At 38.7% G+C, this 25,433-nt stretch overlaps 1 long non-coding RNA gene across 1 annotated transcript; it reads left to right on the top strand.

Annotated features, from left to right (window-relative positions):
- Nucleotides 1-9,736: 9,736 nt before the first annotated feature.
- On the top strand, nt 9,737-17,263 carry LOC134873340 (uncharacterized). Its single transcript, XR_010166947.1, has 3 exons — nt 9,737-9,869; nt 11,228-11,328; nt 17,166-17,263. It is a non-coding gene; the product is annotated as an uncharacterized LOC134873340 (long non-coding RNA).
- The last annotated feature ends 8,170 nt before the right edge of the window (nt 17,264-25,433 follow it).

Here is a 25,433-nt window from a genome sequence, read left to right as displayed (position 1 = left end):
TTTAAAATACTTTCAATTAATGTGTAAAAACTAAACCTATACTTCCTTAAATAAATGATTTTCTGAACAGCGTGTTCCTTGCATATGTTCTGCATTGAATTGGTAGCATATTGATGCCAACTAATTGATGACGGGGGGAGGCTTTTTTGCTTTCAAGATTTGTTGGCTTGGAACACATCTTAAGAAACAACCGCTGCTCTGCTGTGCTGCTGAGAATTACTCTGCTCAACACTGATCCATTGTTACAAAATTGGGGGAAAAAACATTTGGTACCACTTATTTCTGAGGGGTCCCATATGCTTCCTCATGCATTTAGGGCTGCTTCAGAGGGACACCTGAGATTTGTCTTTATCTGTGAATGTTCTGTGGGGATATTTATCTTTATAAGAACAGAGCCCGGTTAAGAATAAAACATGTAGAAATCAAATCATTCTTAAGAATAAAACATAAGTCTGCAGTGGTAGCTACATATTCAGCAAAGCAAACCTCACATCCAGGCTCTTCCTGGCTTATTGCTTCCCCTGACCACAAATAGTCGCTGTGCGTTGCCAATGTAGTTACAAACAGCTTGTGTGCAGCGCAAACTGACGACAGACTTATTGTATATACAATATATCTATATTGTCTGACTAAACTGTTTCCGTAAGTTACTTTGGCTGTTGTGGTTGCTCACTTGCTGTGCATTTTTTCCCTTTGGAGCTTCCTGTAGAAACTCACATGCATGCCACATATGCTGGATCTACCTACACTGGTGTTCTGACAGCCTACAGAAGTTTCACGTGACGCACTAACATAAAAGTCACATTTCCACAGTAGGTGCACTGAACATTCGTGTTGGAGAGGGCTGCTATTTACTGATTTATCAGGAACAAAAAGTGGCTCGTACATTGAATCTAATGACAGCCTGCAGATATTGTGGTAAAGGCATTCTGTTGTAGAATGTGTTGAATAGCATGTGTTGGGAAAGTTGCCAGACAATTCTTATTTATGTTTCTCTCCTGATACAACATGCAAAAGCATTCACATGCACCATCCATCATCTGGGCCAGCTTATTCGATTTAGGGCCATGGGGATTGGAGTCCCCCTCCTCATATTATACAAGAGGTGGGGTAAAACTCAAGTATAGACAGGAAACTATTCATACTAATACCCATATTAACACCTGTAATTTAGAATTTCCACTTAACCTAAACTGCACCTGGAGTAATCCCTCAGATGGAGAACATGTTAACTCCACACAAAAGTACCACATGGGGGATTCAAAACCTTTTCCAGTGTGTGACAACTAATCCACAACCCTATAATAAATCAAACTGACTGTAAATTACTTTAAAATAAATACACATATTATTTAATGTGTCAACAACTAAAGCAGCAATGACAGGATAATGATTAACAGTGATCATAAATTAAAATGAATCTCTCAGAAAACGTCCACTTAATGAAAGCAAAATAAAGATTACTGTGCGCTGGCCTCTACTGGTCTGATCGGGGCACAACACTTAATTAACTAAACTCACAAGTTGCTCAACAACATGACATCAGTGGATGACAGACCATCACTTATCAGAGACAAGAGGCTTATATAGATCCCACCCACTGATCCTGCAACAGTTTGTTGCCTGATTGACGAAGATGAAGAGGAAGAAATGTTTTTGCCCCTCTATAACTCATCTCGATGCATTCCAAATCAGACTTGCTCCCACTTTGCCTTTTTTGAACCCCATTTGAAGACCCATTTATTCTGTTGTGCGTTTGGAGACCACCTATAAGACATGCCAGCTTTTAAATTCTTGTTTTATTTACTTGTGTTTAGTGTTGTTTTTACGTCATGTCTGACAGTTTTCAGTCTGTGGCTTTAAGTATGGTTTTATTGTCCTGTGTTTTACATTTGTTTTATCACCTATTTTCTTTATATATATTTATTGATGTACAGCACTTTGGTAGACTCTGTGGTTTTTAAATGTGCTATAGAGATAAAGTTGGATTGGATTCCTAAAATATATATATATATATATATATATACTGTATATTATTGAAGACATGTAAAACTCAAAGGTCACATAAAATGCCTTGAAATAAAAAAAAAAAGTGACTTGCTCATAAGCATAGTTTGTTCCAGTGCCAATGTTAAAAGACTTCAAAAGCTTTGAACTGCATAATGGCTATCTTTTGTTTTTGTTTTCAAACTGCCCCAGAAACTTTTTTGTGACTACCTTGGTACTGTTCCTCACTTTTTGCAGTAAAACCTTCCCAGAATGTGCCATAAAGGGGCTCCAAAATTGCTCTTTAGAAATATTGTTGTAATTCCTTCAAACAGCCTGGCTCAAGGGTTTCCTCATACATATTTCAGCGCCACTGTTGAGTAATTGTCTCGTGAATTATTTATTTTGTTTCACCACTGCATATACTGAAGTTCTCTAAAATGCCCCCATCATCTCTGGAAGCCAGGTCAATGTGAGAGCCACGGGATAAAAAAAAACCACACACATTGTTCTTCATCACAGCCACTGATTGACCAAGGGTGTTTATCAGTATTATACTCTTAACTGTACAACCCTCAACACAAACATACTCTCTGTATGCCTTTACCGCAGTTCTCTCTGCTTTATGAGCAGATGACGCAGTAATAGCTGATGTGTCTTAACTAACACTAACAGTGAGTACTGCAGAGCCTTCTGAAACTCCTCTTAATTGTTGTAGAAGTGACACAGTTTTGTGATCAATTTAATGTACATCTCTGTTTTGTGGAGAGCAGCATGACTTCATGTATTGATGGAAAACACATATGGAAATAAATCCCAGCCATGGGAATGCCAATGTATTGGACATGATGACAAATGAAGAAAAATATAGAAATGTACAGCACATATTGTTCTTGGTCAGTGGTCTCACAGTATGTGCTGTCATATAAGATACACTGCAAACCCCAGCAGAGTATTAGCATGAGTTGGTGTTAAATGTATGCAGCTGTGCTCTTTGTCAATGTCTTCTTCTGTTCCACATGCTCCAAATGCCAACTCAAAATGCACACAACAGTTAGAATAAAGTGGCCTCTCTCATACTGGAAAGTTTTCTGAATGTATAATAAAATGGAACAAAGGCTAATATAATCTCCAGGAAGTTATGATGCATAAAGAGAAAGTAAATGCACACCAGTGTAGTCAGTTGCATTTCCTTTTGCATGGTGATAAAACTGCAGTGGTGACATTTTGATTGTTTCTGTGGAACAAAATCTGGGTCAAACATCATCTGGTACATTAACTGCAGTTTTGGATTAGAAAGAATGTAAAACATATGTTTGGGTGTGGCAAAGGCCACTGATGATTTATATATACCATTGAGTCAGGGTTCTTTGCAATAAGGAGGGAAAACGACTCTAAAAGCTGACGTTTTTCTGTTGTTTTGCTGGTTCTGATGGTCTGTAACAGTCTGAAATTCAGTCATAGAGAGCTTTTCATTTTCCTCAGAACTGACTGAGCTAAAGCCACAGTCAGCAAACTTCAATAAAGCACATTTCATCTTTTATCATAGACCAGAAATTCACAATTCAGATTTCTAATGTTGACGATAAAATACATCAATCATGTTTATCGTTATTGATTAACAATACTTTTCCAACTTCCAACCAAAAAGAAGCAGCAATGTTGGTGAAAGTACACAAGTGACACAGATGTTGCATGGTCCTTGTGTAGCTCAAATGAAATATGGCGTTTTTATGTAGGATTCTGGCTTAAGCCCCATCGTAATTCTTTGAGCAAATTCCCTGCGTAGCTTGTGGCAAATCGGCAGCTGGGTGAGGAGACAAGATGGATCGCTGGAGAGACAGCCAGCAAAACACCCACAGAAAATCTCTGTAAGGCTCCATGACAGGCTGAGTGCAAACATAGATGTGCTCAGTGACACACAGAGTCACTGACAGATTCATGCATGGATTTAACATGTCAGTGCCTGTGATGGACACACACGCACACACACACACACACACACACACACACACACACACACACACACACACACACACACACACACACACACACACACACACACACACACACACACACACACACACACACACATTTGTATCAATGTAAGGTCCTAACAGTGAGGGAACACACTGATGTAATGCATTTCCACAATTCCTTGGCTTATCCCTGAATTGAATTTAAACACAGATATAACACCGTATCATTTTCCCGGCAAACAAGCTGTTGTAATAGTGAGACCTTAAACAATCACACTTTTCCCTGCAACCCTTTCACCCTCTGCTCTGTGTCTTCTATGTGCTAATAGAGGTCCAACACGTAGGCAGCACCAAATTTAAAGAACATTTGACATTTCCAAGATTTGGACAGTGTATCGGTATGTACAGAGCTTAAAAGCAAACACGCTTACCTGCTTACCTAACACACATACATGCACAGAACACACGTGAGAGGTGTTAAATGTCGTAGCAAGTTCAGCCCATAAAGGCTGTGTGGATTCAGCTGTGCCCAGCACAAGGCAGAGGACACGCAGTGCAGTTTATCAGGCACGTATGGCACGTGGGTCTCGGTCATGAGGAAATATGTCCAACTATTTTTCTGAAATAATCAACATTAGAAAAGATTCCTGTTGGAACATTTCAATATAAGCACCTTTCATATCATTGTTTGTATTCTAAACCAAACATTTATAGCACACATTCACAGCAAAACAGAATGAAGTCCGGAACAAATGAGCACCAGCTTTGAAAGTGTGTGTGACATGTTCACATTAAATACCAAATGTTACCCTGAGGAAGTGACTTAGTCATGATAATTGGAAGCAAACTTCAAAACAAATGCACAGAGTTCAAAAAGAGACCCTCCCCTGCTTCCTCTGTGAATGTAATGACTTTCCTTCACACTCCCCAGGCACAATGTGACATTCATACCAATCAGACTCAGTCTGCCACAAAAACACTTACGCTGTCTTGCTTTCTTTCCCCCATTTCTTACATCCTTGCTATTGCATTTTATTTTCTATTACTGCCATATTTTTCAAAGGGAGCTTAAAAAATGTCTTGTAAAGGGAACACATCGCAGTCCTCTCACAAATGAACTAATTCAAAAAGAACATTGATATTCTGTTTTCTTACATATCTATTAAGTTAAAGGTAAAAAAACCCCAAAAGATGTTAAACCACTGAAAAAGTAAATGTACAGCTTTGCAGGGAAAGCCTTTCACGGTCACTGCCAAATTGGTAGAGGAACTTAGAGCAGGGAGAAGAATTGTTGGCAAAACAATCCTGAAGGCTACAAGGGGGTTTCTCAACATGACAACGAAAAACCCCAACAACAGTTTATAGTGCACCTACAAAAAGTGACATTTCTGTAAGTTGTGCCTGAGCTGTGCAGTAGAGTCATGACAAATGAGGGTACACTGAGTGGAATCCAGGTGACATTCTTTGGCTGACTGCCTTTTCTCTGCCCACCCAGGGGAGTAATTTCAGACCGTTGAGAGGCTCCTGCACACATTTTTCAAACTGAGAGAGAGGAAGCAGCTGGAATGGATGGTAGCTTTTGATTTCCCATGTGAGCACCTGATGATAGGTCCAGTTTTGAGAAGTTTCATGGATTATAGAACTCTGGAGTTTTCTGAAGATGGTTTCACAAGGTGAAATGAACTCTCCTGGGCAAAAAGAACACAAAACACATCTGGTATGTTAGTTTGAAAATAAATCTCAAAAGCACTTGTCTCTTTAGTTTTTGGCCTTTTGCTTTGCTCTTCCACTTCTCTCCTATCCTCAGATGTTGTAAAAAAAAAAAAAAGCAGGGGGGAGACGACAGAATACATGGTGAAAGTCTCAGATACAGGGACGACACCAACCCTATCTGTTCTCTGGGTGAATTCTCCTAAGGATTATCTATGGTTATTTTTGTATTTTTTGACAGGTCGATTGAACAGCACTAGCTTGTTTTTGTCTCCTAAGATAGGACGCAGAGCCATGGAAAATACTTTGCCTGCTATCATCAAAGGCCACAGTAATCCCTTGTGCTGAGATATATAGACTACTGTCATATGAAAGCAAAAGAAAAGCAAGTGGACATGAGAGGAATACAAGAACATAAAGCTAAAGAAAAAAACGTCTTTTTCTTTTGGAGGGACCTGTCATAAAAGTCCTGATTACTTTGGCATACTCACACCATAAATACACATCATTTATAATAGCTTTTTAGGATCAAAGCTCAACTATTAACATAATGCAGGAATTCAATTTAGCTGACTTAAGGAAATTGCAGTTTGTTGACTTTTAAGTAGCCCCTCAGAGTCTCAGTGGATGTATCACCCTCATCATATGAGGAATTGCCTTGGGTAGAGAAGCTGCTGAAAATTAGCTGTGTTAAAATCCTTTAAAGCTCCTTTTAACTACCTCTAACCTTCTGGCTCAGTGTGTGTTTATTCCCACACCAATTTATATCTGTCAGTAGAGTCACCAGGGCGATGATGTGGGACACGTTCAAAGAATGACTCTTTGCTATTCATATTTGTTGAAGGTCAAAGGTCAAAACACAACTATTTATTATATTGCCGTTAGAAATAATCATAATGTGTCGGGGGGAAATTGTGCTCAAACACTCTTTGTAAAAAGGTTCTTATAAAAAAAAAAGATATTCATTTTATTATACAACTCTACACTAAACTATACTATTATAATCTTGAAAAACAAATCCATACAAAACACGCTGCATTAAACTCCATTGCATCCCTTTCCACTAAATCTTACTTTGTGATCCATTTGTGGAATCTGTCGACCAGCCCAGTCACGCACAACACATGCATCAGAGTTTGCAACCAGTCAAACCAAGTGACAGACAGGTCAAAGGCCAAAAGAAGTCAATACAATTCAGTGGAGGTGACGAAGCAGAACACTTCTGTCAATATTGACTGCTCTTGTTTACCTACATTTTTGTTACTGGGAGACGAGAGGCAGACAATACCGGACAAGGAGAGCAGAATTCTCTGGACCTTCCAACTCCCATGCTCACAAGAGTAATAAGGAAGACAACTTTTTTAGAAATGAAGAAAACCTCAGCCGAACTAAAAGAAAAGTTTCAAAAAAGGCAACAATGTGTTGGCTTGTGTTGAGAAGATTTTCCTTTCTTTATAAGAAAAACAAATCCTTGTCACTCGCTGAAGAATTGCTTTCAAGAGAAGGTTGTCACAGTGAAGACTATAGTTCCTCATTGCAAACGTAACATTCTCTTCTTGCTGGTAGTGATAGGTGTGTTTAAACAGGCAAATGACAGTAGAAGAAAATCACAGACACCCTGTGTGGTATATGCCTAAAAAACAGTAGGAAGCAGACAGCTGTGTGAATGCAGGTAAATGTGTTTCTTCCCTTCCCCTGCTGATCCACCATGAGTATTCCTGTAGATTCCTGCAGATATGAGACTTCATGTATGATGATGATACAATTTTCACTTGCTGCAGGTCCAAACAAGGGAATAAACACATCCAGATTAAACCCTCACACCCTGTCAACTTCTCTTTTTCACCCACATAGGATCGTTCCTGCTTAGTGTTGGCCTTATTGAGCTATGATTGGCTGGTCACATTGACCTCAGCACATCATCAATCACTGCCGCCTCCAGGTGCCCCAGTTTTTCTCTCCCCTTACTTGTCTCTGAAGGGCCAATGCCGTGATGGATATCACCATAGGGATATCGTTCATCTCTTCGGGGGCTGGTAATGGGGTAGGACCACCCCCACATTCAGGCACTGAGACATAACAGAACATAAAGATGTGTAGAGAACAAGAAGGGGAGGGAGAGAGGTTAAACAACAGGCATTTAGGGCTTATACGTGGTGATTCATCCAGGACTGATGCTCTGCACTAAATAAGGTGTCAGCCTCTGCCACAAGTAACAGCTCCTTTATCCTGAATAATATTGCATCCAGCTCCTTCAATGCCTAAAATAATAATATTGCATTTAAAGGTTCTGGAAGAAAGCAGTAGATTCATCCAAGGATAATATATTAATTCAGCCCAATTTGTTGTTCAACATGCAACTCAAAGAGCTGCTGTGATAAATAATGTCTAAACAGCAGGTGGAGCTGTCTATACAGTTAATGGACCCAAAAAGAGGCTTTTTACTCTTTCTTCAAAATGAAGTGGATAACAATGCATGCTCAATAGATTGCCCTTCTCAATGACATCCTACAGTAAAGCTATATTTCTTTAAATCAATTTTACAATATGGAGTTGGCTTCTTTGTAAAACATATTGAAATATAGGACATTTTGATGTTGTCATGAACACTGTGGTGAAAATATGACATGGAAACAAAAGGTCTTGTTTACAAAACAGATAACACAACTCAAAAGTTGCATATCAGGGCTGCAATAATTGTGATTTTTGGATAGCATTTGTAGTTTTGCAGATGTCTCCTAGTAAAAAAAACAAAAAAACATCACACGTGGAGAATTAATGTGAACAGATTAAATGTGACAGGTGACATTTAAAAAAAAAAGACATTGAGACAGGTATGATATTGAAGTTATGATGGACTAGTTTCCTCTTCTTCCCACAGGCATTTTGACATCCAGCTGCAGTGGGTGATCAGATGCAGTGTGATGCGGTGAACAGCAGATAGCACTATTGGACACATCATGCTCCACTTCTATTCCTCCCTACTTTTTACAAATGATTTTGATTGATTTTTTTTGGGCTCTTATCTTTTTATGTTATATGTTCTTGTTTATATTTGCACTGTGGGACTGCCAGAAACAGTATTTCAATTCTCTGTATGTATAACACAGGTGGACATTTTGACAATAAAGTGGACTTTGACTTTGAACTGTTAAACCATAACACCACTTTTTCTCTGTAAAATTCTAATTTAAAACGACAAAAAAACAATATGTATATTCAAAACAGTTCCTTTGATACCTGAAGTTCATGCCTGTTCTCACAGGGATGCAATTTACAGTACATCAAAGAGGCATGGAAACAAGCGAGGGCTGGGTAGAGAGGGGGTTGTATACTCATCTCAGGCAGTGTACTGACAAATACCCACTATGCGGCATTGCATAATGTTACACTGGGGTGTCTCATTACATAAATACATCTATGCTGTAACAATGCTGCAAGAAAGTCAAAGTCTGATGGCATGCTCCGAAGATGCACTACAAAAGATCTCAGATGAATTGGTCAGGTTCAACAGAGACCCGATCTTTTGAATTGTGCCTCTTAGAAAAGCAGATTTTTAGTTTCTCATAGACTTAGACCATTTTTTCCAGTAAATCCTATGGTGGCAAATCTACTCAAGAATTGACGCGTGCTTAGCAACACTTTTGAGTTACTTGTACTTTAATTGTATTTTTATTCAATGCTACTCTTACATTGCCTCCACTAAATTGCTTAGAGAGATATAACACTCTTTTTTGTTTGTACATTAGGATTTTACAAACACAACATATGATGTAGGTTTTTAGTAATGAATCAAATACTAAAAACCTGTACAAAAATGCATCCTCATCATAGGAAACATGCATTCTGTTCCATTTTGAATTAGGTTAAATAAGTCTGCACTCAAACAAAATGTCAACATATTTGTTTGTTTAAAGCAATTTTAAGACATATTTTACAAATGCTCCTTTAGCCGTGGGAGGGGCTTGTTGCTGATTGGCAGCACCTGGCAGGCTGAGCATCATAGAAGAACTAAAGACAAGGAAACCAAACATTTGCTGCAGCTTACATGCCATGGACATACAGCTAGTATTTTATTGTAGATTTGAAGCGTAATAACCAGGTACTATTGCCCAGACCAAAGTCATGCTTGCGCAACACGTGTGCATATGTTTTAAAGTTGGATACAAATCAGACTCAAGCAGGTAAGCTAATGTGAGTTGTGTAAAGTGTTGAGTTGGCTCTTGTGTTGTGTAACAGGCCAATTAAATATTGACTCTCCCGGTTTATGCAAATATGATTTTATCATTGAAGCAGTTTGATTGGATGGATGGAAACGCGTTTTCAATCTAACTTATAGTCCTCTGATTAATAAATGCAAGGATAGGAAGTGCCAATCATGAAAGCATAATCAATCAGTTGTTCTCTTAAGGGCAGATATGTATGAAGCCTAATCAATATTTATTTATAAATAAACGTATATCCTTTTTACCACGTTTATATATCCAATAAACACATCAGCTCTTGTGAACATATAACAAAACAATGTATTACACTTTTGCTCGTTTACGTTTTGTTCAAGGTGTACCACTGTGAATTTTAATCTTTGGAAAAATAAAATGGATGTGAAATATAGTGTTGTTTAGTCTGCAAGAGAGAGACGGAGAGAGACCACATGATAAAAGATACTGTTAATGATATCATTTGAAAAGGAAAAAAACATGTTCAATGGAAATGGAATTGATAATAGTGAATGGATGAATAGGCAATGGAGCTTGAATAGCATAGAAGGCATTGGCGTTTCAAAGTAAAACATGTTTTTTTCAGATTTTTTTTAAATGAACCCTCGACAGATGATAGACTGGAATCAAACACCTGAACTCCGGAAATGTTCCTCTCATGAGATGGATCCATTGGGGGTAGGGATTGGGAGAGCATTATCCCTTTTTACCCCACTAACAACTCATTTTATCCATGGAACAAAAACACATAAGGGCCTTAAAACAAACTTGTTGGTGTCTTTTTGAAAACCAAAACTAAAAAGCATGTCAGCTACCTGAATAAATGTGTCCAAAACAGCGGTTGTATCCCGCTACAACATTCAAACAAGGTGATTATGAATTCCATTAGCAGATATTCCACTGCGAAAATCCCACCTAATGGTAGTGATTATGCCCAGTGGGTTTTTGGATGGTTTAGAAAGCATCCGGTTAAGCCCAGTGTTAGCACTTTTCTCCCAAAGTCCCCCTGCTGCTCAGTCCAGCTGCGAGGTCAGTGAGCTCCAGCTAAACCTCGGATGGTTTGGTAACAGGAAATTACTTCTTTTTTTTTTTACCATGATATTAAATGTTCACAGTTGGTTTGTTTCAGAGGCAGCCTTTTCAGTGCACTGTGGAGTAAACACACAAAGGAGAAAATATACTTTTAGGGATTTAAGTCGGCATTTTATTCTATTTCTTGAAATATTTGGACAACGAGTCTTATTCTCTGTTCATCTTTTTCTTTTGTCTATAGTTTGTAAAGATTTCCTTTTCTATAGTGGATCCCTTCACCTCTTGCTCTGTTTGCTGTAGGGCTGAAGTGGTATTGAGGAACACTCTTAACCCATCCCCCACCACCGCCGCCGCTGCTTTCTAGCCCTGCATTATTGAACATGCTGCAGCACGACCAGAAGGTAAGACACCAGGTCAGAGTCCTACTATCCGGTTCAGTCATAGTGGTCAAGCTATATTTAAATCGGGGTCAGGGCCTGTTTTGAGAGAAGCATTCAGCACATTACCATTTGTTAATCTTTGAGTGGATACTGTCTTCCTTGGTATTGAGTTCAGGGGCCCTAATCCCTATCAACAGGAGTTAATGGGAAAACAAATTGCAAATCAACACGCCCACAATAAGGCCTTAATGCACTATATTGTTGGTTTTGGTTCATTCCCAACAAGACACATAATTCTAATGATTCTATTGATTTTTCTAAATGATGTATTTTTTGAGTCAGGGGCATTTGACCCTAAGAAGAAATATGAAGTGTTATCAGTGCTGCTGTCAGGTAAACTATAGGTCTGCAGGACTTGAATCATCAAGGATTTCCTGCTAAAGCCCCAAGAGCTTTCGGTTACTTTCACACATGAGTAGGCAAACCATCCAATATCTGGAATGGGGCAGACTTCTGAAGTCTCTGCACTGCACAGGTCACTTCATGTCCTGCTGTAGCTCTCCTGACGTCTAATTTCCCTCGTCTCTTTCTTCCGTCTGTGGTTTTGTTTCAGGGGTTTCATTCTTTCCAGGCCATGAAACTCCAGTTGGGTGTGTGACGCCCGTACTTACAGAACCTTAAGGTGGGAGAGGGATCACCAGGAATGCCAAGGCAATTAATCCTGTGACCTGCTTTAGGTCACAGGGACACGTACATGGGCAGAATTTGATCACTTAAAAGGAAAATGGTCCAGAACTAGAAGAAAAAACTATGAAGGGACTTTTGTTTATACAATTTATGTCTTTTATTTACTGTCGTAACTGTAACATGCCACTTCTTTTCTATATTTTCTAGTTTTTTTCTTGTTTATTTCAAATTATGCTAATGGCAATGTCCCATAACACAACACATCCTTTATAATTGTGAACAATTTGTGACATGACAATAACTGTGCCATCTGCAGGGATCGAATCATTGGCCTCTATTCCAGAGCAGACACAAAAATGGGTCGCGTTGTGTTTCACTTACTCTGAGACTGCAGCTCTGAGAAGGCAGCGTGCTAACTTCTGCAGTATGTACTACAGCGTGAAGAGGGACAAAACTTCAGCCTAAATATTCAAGCATTTACACACGAGTCATTATCCAATCACTACCATACACCAATGCACAAGATGATGAGGGGTTTAGTGCAGTGTACTGGGAGAGACTGAGCTGTAGAGCGAACGTATGATAAGTGAGCGGGTGTTCCTGTGTGTTCATGATGATACCAGCAGCAGGGACTGAGCTGTTCGGTGTGACTGGAAGACCAGCTGGAGTTGAAGCTAAGATCTGTTGTTATTTCTTCCTTTTTTTAATTTTTTTAAACAGACTCTGCATTCACACTTTGCCTCCTTTTTGACAGCCATACTCTGCAGTGTGGTTTGTATCTGCCATCTTAAAATAAATTATGAGGAAAGAGTTGCAATCCAAGAAACCACATTATAACAAATCTCAGTTACACACAATTAGTTCTTGTGACTCAGACACATACCGAGGAACTGACTTGATACAGATAATTACAGGACCATGATTCAGATTCAAGTGCCAAGTATTTAGTCTTTATGAGAGTTGTTCTGGGGCAATACTGAAGAATAAAGGTGTTGGCAAATGCGTTAAGGCCCTGGACATTATGTATGGCTTACTTAAAACCCCCTTGGAGCCCCCCAAACCATTATAAGAGTTTTTTTAAGGTTGCAGATGCTGAGAGCCATGATAAGGCTTTGGCTGTAGAGTCTCATTTGTTGACATTGAGGCTGTGAGAATTTCCCAATTTACCATTTGTGCCGTAGAGCAGCACCATTTGACTTGGACTCAATGCGTTTGTTTGGCTTCCCAGCACAAAAGTGCTCAGAGTTCGGCTAGCAGTGAACAAGCAATTTAAAGCACTGTGTTCGACAAACTAGCAATACCACCATCTACATTAAAATACTTGGTTTTACTGATCTTTGACTCATGCTGTGCAGCCTAATAGTGAAGATATAGTCATTCCATGCACATTTTTCTGTAAAATCTATGATAAAACCCATATTTAATGCAGGTTTATTACCTGAATATATTGTAGATTGTTGCGTTGCTAGGTTTAAGCAGTAATAACTGTATTTTACAAACTCATAAACAGCCATGGATTTTATTTAACTCTATCACCATGGAAAAGCTTCATAAAAAATCCATTAAAACTTTTAATAAAATAAGAGATGCTGTGGATTAAATCGTGGCTTAACCAGACGTTATATAGTTATCTTGAAAGAGTTTGTCTGTAATAATGAAATGACAGACAAAGCTGTCCCATTAGAAGATAACATCTTGAAAGAACCAATGTCTCTACCAAAGAGAGGAGAGGAGCCTGGCTCCTATAGCATCTGCATACTAATCACTCTCTTAAGAACAGGATCTAATTGTGTGTTTGAGCCCCAAAAAGGTTTAATCAGTTCAATTCAAATTCTCCCACTTTTTTCTTCTCCAGCAGCGGCACGACAATTCTTAACATTTCTCATTAACTTTTTTTTGTTGACTCTCTTTCTTACTTGTTTTATTATATTTTCTTCTTTTAATGAGACATGTTTTTAAATTGAAGATTTTTTTTCCTGGAAAAGTGAGAAGATTTCTTCCGTATACCAAAAGTATATTTTTTATAATGAGACAGCGACACTGTTTTATGGTAGTTATGTGTTGTTTTGAAAACCAATCTTCCTGCAGAAAGAATAATCTACATATATTATATAAAATATGTTTAATATATATATTTATTTATTACCACATAAAATTAAGAAAACATCTAAGAACATTTTATTAAAGTTTTGTGTAAAACCCAATTATTTTTGGAAATTACCAGAAGTGTAAATCTTGGAAGAGTTGGTACATATTGACAATTCCCATAGTCATTACACAGCCAGTGATATTTTACTCTATATTAATAAATGAGGTAAATAAAAAGCAAAACAAAAGAAGAAAGACTTTACAAATCACAGCCAGCCCAGAAGCAGGTTGGAAATCAGCTGAACTGTAATGAAGAAAGACATTTCTGGAGAAATGAAGGATAATTTAGAGTGAAGTCCTCTAAAAACAACTGTATAGGCAACCAGGTGTGTGTGCTTTTGTTTCTTTGCTACCAGTTTTGAAGAGAAGATTCCTACAGGTCAGAAAACTCTTTGATACAGAGAGAGTTAGTCACTGAGACAGAGCATAGGTGACAGATATGTATTATGCATTGGGAGGAAAGGAAGGCTGGATATAAAAAGCACACTTAGATATTCACAGTATTACACATACAGTTGAACAGAGCCACACTGAACTGCCGCCTGTGCAACTTTATTAAATAGACCGAGACATATGCAGTCCATACGGTTTCAAACACGCTGGTGAAGAACAGAACAGGTATATATAAAATATAGGACACGCAGACACATATTCGTGTGAGCTCGTGTGCACAGTTTGTACAGTATATACAGCCCCTAAACCCCCACCCCACAGCCGACTCTGTGCTCCTTCTCCCTCAGGCTCTGAAGACAGTCTGAGGCTGCACTTTAGTGCCCAACAGCAGAGAACAGCTTTAAAAGGAAAGTGTCAGGTCTCTCCATCTGTTCTGTTCTAGGCCAGGAAACAAGAGCTACAGTAAAATCGCTTCAGTGATCAAAAATTACAAACCTGATGTCAGCAGCAGCACGGCATACCCAGCAGTCAGCTCCTTACGTCTCCCACAGTCTCACAGAGAACTCCTTGCAGGTCCACATTTGTCCTCCTTTGTTTTTATGATTGATACTGCAGGTAGAAAGTGTTAGCTATCCTCAGTGGGTACAGTCTGTACCAATGATGATGTCTCTAATTAGCTGCAAAAGATTAATGAGGCAGATAAATTGGCTGTAGGAATGCGTACGTACTCCTCGGAGTCTGTTACATTTATAGAAATAAGAGTGATATGGTCCCCAGTTCTCTCACATATCTTGAGGTTTATAAATCTATCAATCTAGTCTGTTATATATTGTTTACACGTTTTTCCTCTTACCTCTAAGGCTGTATGAGTCTGTGATCTCCGAATCTGAGGCTGAAATGTGCACACACCTACAGTGTTGCTACTGGTGTGCAAGCCCGCATAGTTGTGTAATTTTATGTTCAAAGGACTTTCAGGATTAGTAATCTTTAATCTATCTCTCGAGCTAATTATCTGGCCTTGGATTTAATATACCATGACATAGTAACTGTACATGTGTGTGTATTCATACATGTGTGTAGGTGGTGCTGCTGTAGAAATTAACCGTGGGCACCGGCACATTAATGAGAAACGTTACATTTCAGAGCCCCCTCACTGAGAGGAGGAGCAATTCCTTTGCACCACCAAAACAACATTTCTATTGCTGCAACTGTTTCAGAAAGCATATTCCAGTTTCTCTTTTTCAACCCACTATTTAATAGTAATAACAAGACGCCAACAAAACTTTAACTTAACCGAGACTTTTCCAATCTTGATCGCTTTCAACTGATAACGTCTGCTGTCAGCTAAAAAGTAATATACTGTCTCTTATAGAGGATGAGCGCAGCTGAGTTACTGCGTGAAGCCAGGCATAGTGGAAATAGCTGACATGTGAAACCTATGAAGAAAGAGGCTTAGCTAAGACTCTGAAGACTTTAAATGGACGACTACAGAGAAAAACCGAGAGGAAGAGGTGGGGGTAGAACACACACACTTCCACGTATACAAACCACAAGTGGACATACTCCAAAATGCCTTTGTGAGGTGCGACCTAAAGTACAGAAGTTAGTAACTGTGCAGAGTGCCTCATAATTAGTCTTTCAACAGGCTGGACATTGTTAATCTAAATCTCTCTCTTATCTCTGGTTCCAGATGAGGGGAATTAGTGGCCTTCACCCTGCCACTTGCCTTCTCTTCATGCCTCAGCCATTTCTCCTCATTACGGCATTACAGGACCATGTGGCCCAACGCGATACCGCAGCAGACCACGGCTAGCTCGTTAGCCCTATTCTCATTCCGCCTGATGAATGATACTGTATGTGCCCTCTGTGGCATCGGCGTCTTGGCAACATTGATTTTGTAACTTGAAAGCTTCTTTAATCATGTTAGGATTATAATAGAGTGCTCACTATGCACATGAGCAAACACACACTTAAACACATTAAAGGGATGTTCACTTTCCTTTTCTTAAACATATACCCTTATACCCTAAATAAAGGTGTGCATTTGTTATTCCTCAAGCTTGTGTTCCCATATACATCCTCTGGGTTTGCCTCGGCACAGTTACAAAGGAAATTATAAATTCCTACTTATCATTTGCATCTGGCATCCTCCGTAACCAGGCAGATAAAGCTAATTAGTATACTTATTAGTCTTTACATGCACTGATACAGTTTTTATTTTCCACTGAGAATCAATTTGTGCCTGCAACAATTCACATGTTAAGCTGGCCAATAGCATTTCTGTAAAATCTCTCCTGGCATCAGATGGTTACATAGCAGCTTATAATCATTCCATTCACAGCACAGTAATCCCAGAACAGGCTATGTCAAAAACAATAGATAAATAAGTAATGAAGAAGGGAGATGAGAGCAAAACAATGGCATGAATGGAAAACAACATGTGAACGTTGAGTAAAAGAAAGATAAAGGTGCTTCTTTTATCTGACAGATTTCACAGCCCATTCTCGTTTCAATTAAATATATAGCCCTGTTCTCGTCTCAGAAGGATGACACTTTCAGCATGACCCTGCACCACCTGACTGCAAATGTGTTTCTAAAGCAAATGTGTTTTTTTTTATCTTCTTTTTCAGATTGTGAAACATGTGCTGTGATGGCAGGGTGGCGGAAAATCCCCAGAAACTCGTCAACACTTCTGAGTGTCATATTCACTTCCTTGATGGTGTAAAGGAGACGAGCTGGATGTGTTGTAGGTAAAGCCGTTTTGATTATACAAGAAAAGAGGTGAGGTGCTGTCTCCGCATCAGATGCAGCTTTTAAATATTCACAATATAAACATTACGACAGGGGACTGCAAAGCAATACTAATAGTAGCAATTCCCTTCCAATAAAAATGATTTGGCTTTCAGTTAATTGATTCAGTGAAAGCGCTGACTGTATTTGAACTCATAAAGACACAAATACCCCCGCCTTTAATGTAATACTGAAACCACACTTCGTAATCAAAAGCAATACTTGTTTTTTTTTAGCTATGCTAGATTACCATGTCATCATTTATACACATTAAGGTACCTAAATGAACAACAACGTTTCTCTGGTGATAACCTGGCTTTCCTGTAGCACCAACAGCAGGTGACCTTAACATATGTTCACTATTTTTTCATGCCTCGACTTGATTCCCATCTACATTGGTGATGAATTTTTTGGGTCTAATTTAAAATATATCATTTCACTGTATTTAATTTAATGGAACGCCATGGAACTTGGTACACCCATTCATGCCCACCTAAAGGGGTATTGAAACCACTTTGCCAATGCTATTGCTTTTTTTTTAATGGAGCGCCAGCGTCTGGTCAAAAAGTTAAAACTTCTTTAAGCATCACTTGTTCTTTTTATTTGATGCAAATAAGCAAATGCTAACACTTTATACCTGTAAAATATCATCATGTGAACCTGTTGAGACAGTATTGAGCTGAAAAAATGGTCCATTCTTAAATCCAGCCTCACAAAACGATTAACACGTTTCTACTTGTTTTCGAAATATCTTCAGCAAGCTGTCCATAAAATGTTGGTATACGAATACTGATCTAAAACTTCTTCTTACTCTTTACTGCAATATTGCAAACCAGCCAATAATTTTTTTTTTTTCACACCAAAAGACATTGGATTCAGGGTGTTAAAATACAGAGGAGACAATCAATAACAACAAAGAACAACTTCACATCTCAAACACGAGCCAAAGAGTCCATTTTGTGTTGGCACAGTTATCACAAATGGCAGAGGGGAGGTTGGAATTGAAAAGGACATTTATTTAATCACAGAGCTGTAAAGCTACACAATAAAGACATCGGCTGTCCTTAAAAAGACTGGGCCAAACTAAATTAACAGCATGATTTCAAATAGAAGTCACACAGTATGGCAGAAATCATCACATTCAAATGGATCCGGGGAAAGAGGACACTTCTCCACAGATTTTGTAATTAACATACAGCTATTTAGTAATTTAGTGTCTGATACAAACTAATATACTGTGTAAGCAGACAGGTGAAAATAGCGATTTTGCCAGGGAAGCTCGAGGGTGTGAATGTATGAGGTGTCAAACCAAGAGAAGATTTTGAAGTTACAGATGCAGGGATCAAAGCACAAGTAAATGAGATAATGATGGATTACAGAGCTAAACATGAGGTTGTCAAATACTGAAGCTTTATTAATTGCATAACAAACACATATCCTTTTTGTCACACTTGTTTTCTGTTTTTAGCACCCTTATCTTTATTGATGCAAAAATGATATGTTAACATTGGCCATTACATTGTTGTCTGTTGTAGGACAGAGGGGCTGTGAAGATAGGGTGAGCCACTGAAAGCATCCTAAAGGTTGTTTTACTGCCCGTGTTATAAAACAAAGGCAGAGAATCCAAATGGCTCAGTAATTAAAATGTCATTAATTTGTGGTCTCTTATCAGACCTCCCAGACAGACTTAATGCAGGCCTGCGAGGAAGATAGAGCCAGCACCTCACGCTGCTACCGCTCTCACATCAGCTATCTCAATAATGTGATATACAGTATATGGCTGCAACAGACTGCACAGATTTTTGACAATTAGCCAATTACATTTCCTCTGTGTAATACTGGGATTGGTTTGCAGAATTATTCACCAGTTGCAAATATCTCATTAAAAAAGTAAATTAGGTTTCATGATCACTCGCTTTGATGATTCATAACGTTTTCACCGCACATCACTGACACACGTTCACACATGAACACGGGCCTGCTGTGATAGTGTACACAAACATGCGGTAGTGCACGTACACATCACCTATCTGATGCATATTAAGTGGGACAGGCCGGCAGTCTAATATCCAGTCAGACATTTTCATTTCATAAATGGAAATGGATCACTCGATGTTCTGCTATTTTTTCTGAATAATTTTACATAAAATATACAATAATGTAGATCTTCGGCTATTTCAATTTTTTGTGGTTTTCGTTCCACAACATGCACTAAAGCAATATTCCGTGCAACATTACAGGAGAGAAATCAAAAGGCAAAAGACATTATGAGATTGAAAATGATACAACAAAGAGAAACATGGATCATTGCAGGAAATCACGCTTGTTTGAACAATTAGCTCTCTAAAGGTTCAAGATCGCTGCTTTTATCCATTTTAACTCAGATGATTCTCTTCTTTCTTTCTTTTTGAAATCATATACCGGAGAGTTCAGCTTTTTAGGCATGCAGCCCATAATTACCAATACAGAGAACAAGCGAAACATCAAAACAGTGTCATGATCCTTGTTTTGTGTTTTTAGTTTCCTGTTTTATTTTGAAATGTTTTTCCTCTGTGTGTCTAGTCTAGTTTTACTTTATGTCTTTGGATTCCCTCCTGTCTGATTGTCTCATTGTTGTCACTTGTTGCCCTTGTGGTTCTGCCTCCCCCTCCCCAGCTGTGTCTTGTCTTGTGATTAGTCCCCTTTGTATCTTGCTGTCCCTTGTGTTCATAATCGGTTCGTCGTCGTTTGTTCCCTAGAGTTTGTTCCTGATGTCTTGTCGCCTCCACGTTTGTCCCTGTCTGGATGCTTCCCCGTGCTCCCTAGTTTATGGATGTAAAGGGTCATTCTTTTCTTGTGTTTTCATGGTCATCGGCTTGGGTTAATTAAAGCTTGCTTTTTGTTGAAACCTTTTGATCGTTTTTTTTACTGCACTTAGGTCCTATTTATCCCTTCCTGACAAATAGAGGAATATGAAACCTTTTATAACACAAATCAACATTTGACCAACAATACCACAAAGGTATCTGCAACATTTCCATTTGGCCATCTAAATGTGTTTTTCATTTTCGACCTTAGTATCTCAGCCTTTACCGGTAACAATCAATAACTTCATAAAGGCAAGAATACAAGTTGTGACCCTCTTATTTTCTTATTTTCACAGAAATGAAAGTGAATCAAATCTAAATCACACTGAATTTAAAATGAAAGGTTACAATAACTGTCTTGTTTGTATAGAAAAGATGATGACCATATTGGCAACGATAATTTGTGTCACAGCTGCATACGTATATCAACCAGCCACTTTGACGTGGTAGGATAAAAATGTGATAATTGATCATGTGGATACATAATTGTAATTTGATAGATTTTCCCTACATGCTGTTGTTGTCTGTGTGACCCTTGTTTGTTAGAGTCGAGCTGCTCATTCTTCAGCTAAGGCCTCACAGCGGGCAGAGCTGGCCAACTGCGCCGTGTTCCTCATGGGACTCATAATGCAGATCAAACAGGTTGAGCGATGACTGGATGCAGCCAAGGCATTTCCCCTGCCCCGGTGGCAGAACAACTGGCAGCAGCAGTCCTGGGGATGTTTGAGCCCCTGAGCCAGGCAAAAGAGGTTGCGGTAGATGGCCCAACCTGAGCACAGAAGAGCACGAGCGAGGACAGCTGTTGGGAACAGATGCCACCATTTGGAGAGCAATAGTGGGTTTTAACCGCCCGTGTTATTAGCCTCGGTTATGGAGGCAGTGGAGTCACAGCTACACCGTTTTCAGACTCCGACAAAGCAGACTTGCTGGTTCTGCCCCAACAGTCTGCTTTATTAAAACACAATCTCTCCAGTTTCTCTGTGGAGGGAGACACGTACTGTTCTGTTCCTGTCAATGTTTTTCGTTTTCTTTTGCTTATTCAAGAGACTTCACCTCCCCCCCATACACTAGCATGCAAACAGATGCCGCCATATTTATATTACACACATGGCATGCTATTGTAGCCAGCAGGCCTGTTACTGGGGGGCTCAATTGGCATGATTATGACAGAATGTGATATAAGGACTTGTTTAACCAAACTCCCTTTGCATTCAGTCCTATTCAACATAAAATAAATGGAATAACATGTCTGTACTCTTTGATAAGCTAGACTGCAGTATTACTATATGACCATAGGATGTTATAAATCTCGGTCTTCCACAGACTGTGTGAGACATCAGTGATGTATATTATTATCACCTCCCCTGCACTGTTTGACTGCTTCTCCTATGATTCTGGTGGCATACCTGTAGGAATACAATATTTACTTTTTCTCAAATAACCCTTCAAAATCCGAGGTGCTCTGTAGCTCATTCAGTTGCAGCACCAAACAGGCCGAGTGAATGTTCTTCCCATAGTTGATTTAACTGTCATATCACATCTGCATCAGCAGCAGTGGTGCAGACTCCTGTTTTGAAACCCCTCATTAGCGTTTCAGAGCACTCTGATTACTGATTGACCAGATTGAGATTGCAGGCATGAAAGCTATTTCCTCTCCCTAGTTACATCCTGCCACGTATTCTCCTTCTTGATCCGCTCCTGTCTCTCAGCTTTATGGGTTCTTAGGGTTTGATTCAGGTCAGACCTTATTGCTCTTTTTCTCAGGTCTGCTGTCTCTTTCTCTGACTCCAGGGTTCTTTTAAACAACAGTAGTGATAAAATGAACCTCTGGAACAGCCAGGAAGCTTAGCTCTTCTTTAAACCAAATTATGATCGCATGAAAACTTTACACAGAGATTCAGCAAAGCTCAAAATAGACCGGAAAGAAAAGAGGATTATATTTGTATTATATCCCCCAGTTCACACACAAAATATAATTTTACTGAAGATTAAGATATGGTTTCTCTTTGGCTTGTGGCCTTCTGGCAACGTATAAAATGAAAACATACTTTTCTGATGCTATCAGACCTATATTTGCCCCCCTTGTGACTATTATGATCCACCTGCTGTTTGCCGCCATTAACCAGCAATCAGATTTACGTTCTTTCACAGGACGGCGATAATGTTTTCCCGATGCAGATTGTAGGTCGATTCATTTTCTCTGAACTCAATTTCAGCATTGAATACATTTCCTGCAATGAAACATGCATAACTGCAGAGATGAGCTCAGTGGTTATTTCTTTTCATTTTCTCCTCGTGTATTTTATCCGTCCTCATGTGGATTTCAAGTCACAATTTTTCACTCTTGATAAAACTACTGAGTCGCTTCCTGTGTTTTGGCATTAAGTTTTAATGACATGCAGCATTCATTGGCAGAGATGAGAGGGCGGTTGGTTTGAAAGACTCTCTGAAGTGTAACGCTGCACCCAAATGGCTCATTGGGCTTTCATGTCAATTTGGTATGATCTCTGCCATCTCAAAATGTAAATAAAAAAAGCTTATGCAAATAGGAAGGATTTTATATTGCTGCTAGGATTAGAACGTTTGTTTACTCATATGACTCCCAGGGAAAGATACTTGCATGAAGATGTTTGGAACACATACTGTATGAATATGCAGATAGTGTTTGCTTATTTTTGCTTTTTATCACATGTTTGGATCATCTTTTTGGACATTTATATTGTTAAACAAAGGATATATTTTGCAACTGAAAGGATTATGATGCATATCATTTATAACATTTGTGACCTTTCAATATAGACCTTTTTAAAATGTAGTCGTCCACATCCATCTACAGTACCAAGATCGGTTTTCATTCATTTTTAGTTTTATTCTCATGGCAATTATTTTAAAACAAACATGCAAACTTTAAGCTGTTTTTTTCATAAGGAGCAGGGAGAAGAAAGACCCTTATTTTACCTTCCCTTTACTCAAAAATAGATGGTCTGTCAATCAGAACCGCTTACAACCAATATTTGCAGTTATATGAAACCAAAAACACAATCAGAAATCAACACAAGAATACCATAAGTGAAACAGGTTACCTGAAATATTCATACTGTGTAATTATTCTTTCTTTAAAATATGTGCATACAGCCCTTTAAATCATTTGATAAATAATTTGACTTCAAGGGCAGACAACAAGTCCATCATTACTGTTAACTGTTCAAACATGCTTAGCTTTCAGATACAAATGATGTAGTTTAATTTCATTTTGATTCTCCTCATCAATAGCAATACAAAATAATTATGATAGTATATTTTCTGACACCAAAATGCTACGTAGAAGCAAATCGTGTGAATTCAGAGCCGTAGCACAACTGTGTATTATCTGCAAAAAAGCCACTGCATCCATCACAGCGACCCAGGGATTCAATCTCTGTCAAGTTGAAATGTCCTTGAGGTTCTGATCATGAATGAGATAGTATGTTTACCCTCTAGATAACATTATCACCCTACAAAAAGGCCCAGAGGACATGCATTCAGCTCTGATGTTAAAGGACAGCTCGACATCACAAGAACAAGAAAGAGCTTTCTCAGTTATTTTTTACTGAGCCTTCACCTCCTGCTGGTCAGTTTGCCTAAGCATTGCTCTTGATAGTGAACGCACGCTTCTGCACATGCATGCATACGGTAAACGCACTCACAGTACATATATACATGCAACTATACACGTGTACACTTTGGAACACTTTTCACCACAAGATTTGTTCAGGGGGTATCAGCCCATTTTAACAGTTTAATTACATCTGGCTGAATAAGGGACATGGCCACTTGCAGCTATACATTGGGTGGAAATGATGATGAGAGCCTGTGGACACTGTGTTAATCACACAGCTTGTAGAACAACGTGAAAATGGAGTAGATTAGATTAGAAAAAATTGAGCAGCCAGGAATACAGAAGGGAATTGTTAAAGAATCAATGAATGAATTGCACAATGCCACAATTTCTTGACCAAGAATAGGACCCCACACTACCTAAATAATGGCTTATATCATTAGCGATCTAGAGTATGTTTTGGAAAGCGCAAGAGGAGAGTTTACCTAAGAGAAAATGAAACCAGTTACAGCAAATTCAAAATAGGTTATATAACTTATCCAGCAAAAACAAGTGATAATTTGTGTTTCATTTAGTTAGTTTTTCTGTGTTTCAGATGCCAGAAAATGATTAAAAGAAGCCATAGAAGGCAATCGCATATTGAAATGATGCAATGCAATAGTATTGTTTCGCAATATATATGCAGTGAAAATGTTTTAGGCTACACAGCATCCAAAATCACTGCAGATACAAATATCCAAACCACACTATTAATACCTTGGGGTATTTTGTTGTATTATTTCATTCTAATTGGGTCCTTAGAGGGTCCACAGCGCATGAATGTATGAACTACCAGACAAATAAGTAATTTAAACATGTTGGCTGGGTGTTAACAAGCCTAAAGGATCAACAATAGATGGAGGCTGCCATAGTTTATCTAAAATCTAGTAACATTTTATTAAAAACTCCATTTAAGAGTCAGTGATGGGAAACAAAAGGATCATTGTGTGTGACTTTAAAACTGCTTTTCTCCTCAGCGACAGAAAGACCGCCAGGTGTAAGAAAATAATGAACACAATTTTCAAATATAATTTCAAAACCTAACCTTTTCAAAACCCTGCCCTCAATATTTCCTACGTTTAAATAAACTGAGAAGCCAATCCATCGAAGGAGGAATCAACCAATAATTCATGCCCACTTTCGTGAACGCTAATTAGCTTTGATGAATGATCAGCAAAAAAACCACATTTAAATAATGTTAATGTTATAACAGAACATGTAATCCCATAGAGAACTACTTTACATCTCTATATATCAATGGAAATACGTAGTTTTCTAGGGAAGAGACAACATTTAAAGCTGACTGCAACATATTACATGATATTCTTCAGTGCAGTGAGACAGTGGGAAATGCTGACATTAAGAATTGCACCTTCCTTCTGTTTCCAGGGACTAGTTTCCCAGAGTCCGAAGCTTTGACTGTGTTATCAAAGCTTCAAGCGTTAGTACTGATTAGTTCAGACCATATTTCTGCTCAGGCTTTGTGCAAGTTGTTAAAGAGGTGACTCTCAAGCACTCTAATTTGAAATGTACTAGAGGCTCGTTGGAGCTTGGCTCAAGTATCTTATGTAGACTGCTGCAAAATTATTTTCCCCTCTATCCATGCAGTCACACCACTGAGGGTC

Source organism: Eleginops maclovinus, chromosome 12 (assembly GCF_036324505.1).
Source record: "Eleginops maclovinus isolate JMC-PN-2008 ecotype Puerto Natales chromosome 12, JC_Emac_rtc_rv5, whole genome shotgun sequence".
Taxonomy (NCBI): domain Eukaryota; kingdom Metazoa; phylum Chordata; class Actinopteri; order Perciformes; family Eleginopidae; genus Eleginops; species Eleginops maclovinus.
Note: the sequence above shows the minus strand (reverse complement) of the source record. Positions and strands in the feature narration are given on the sequence as shown.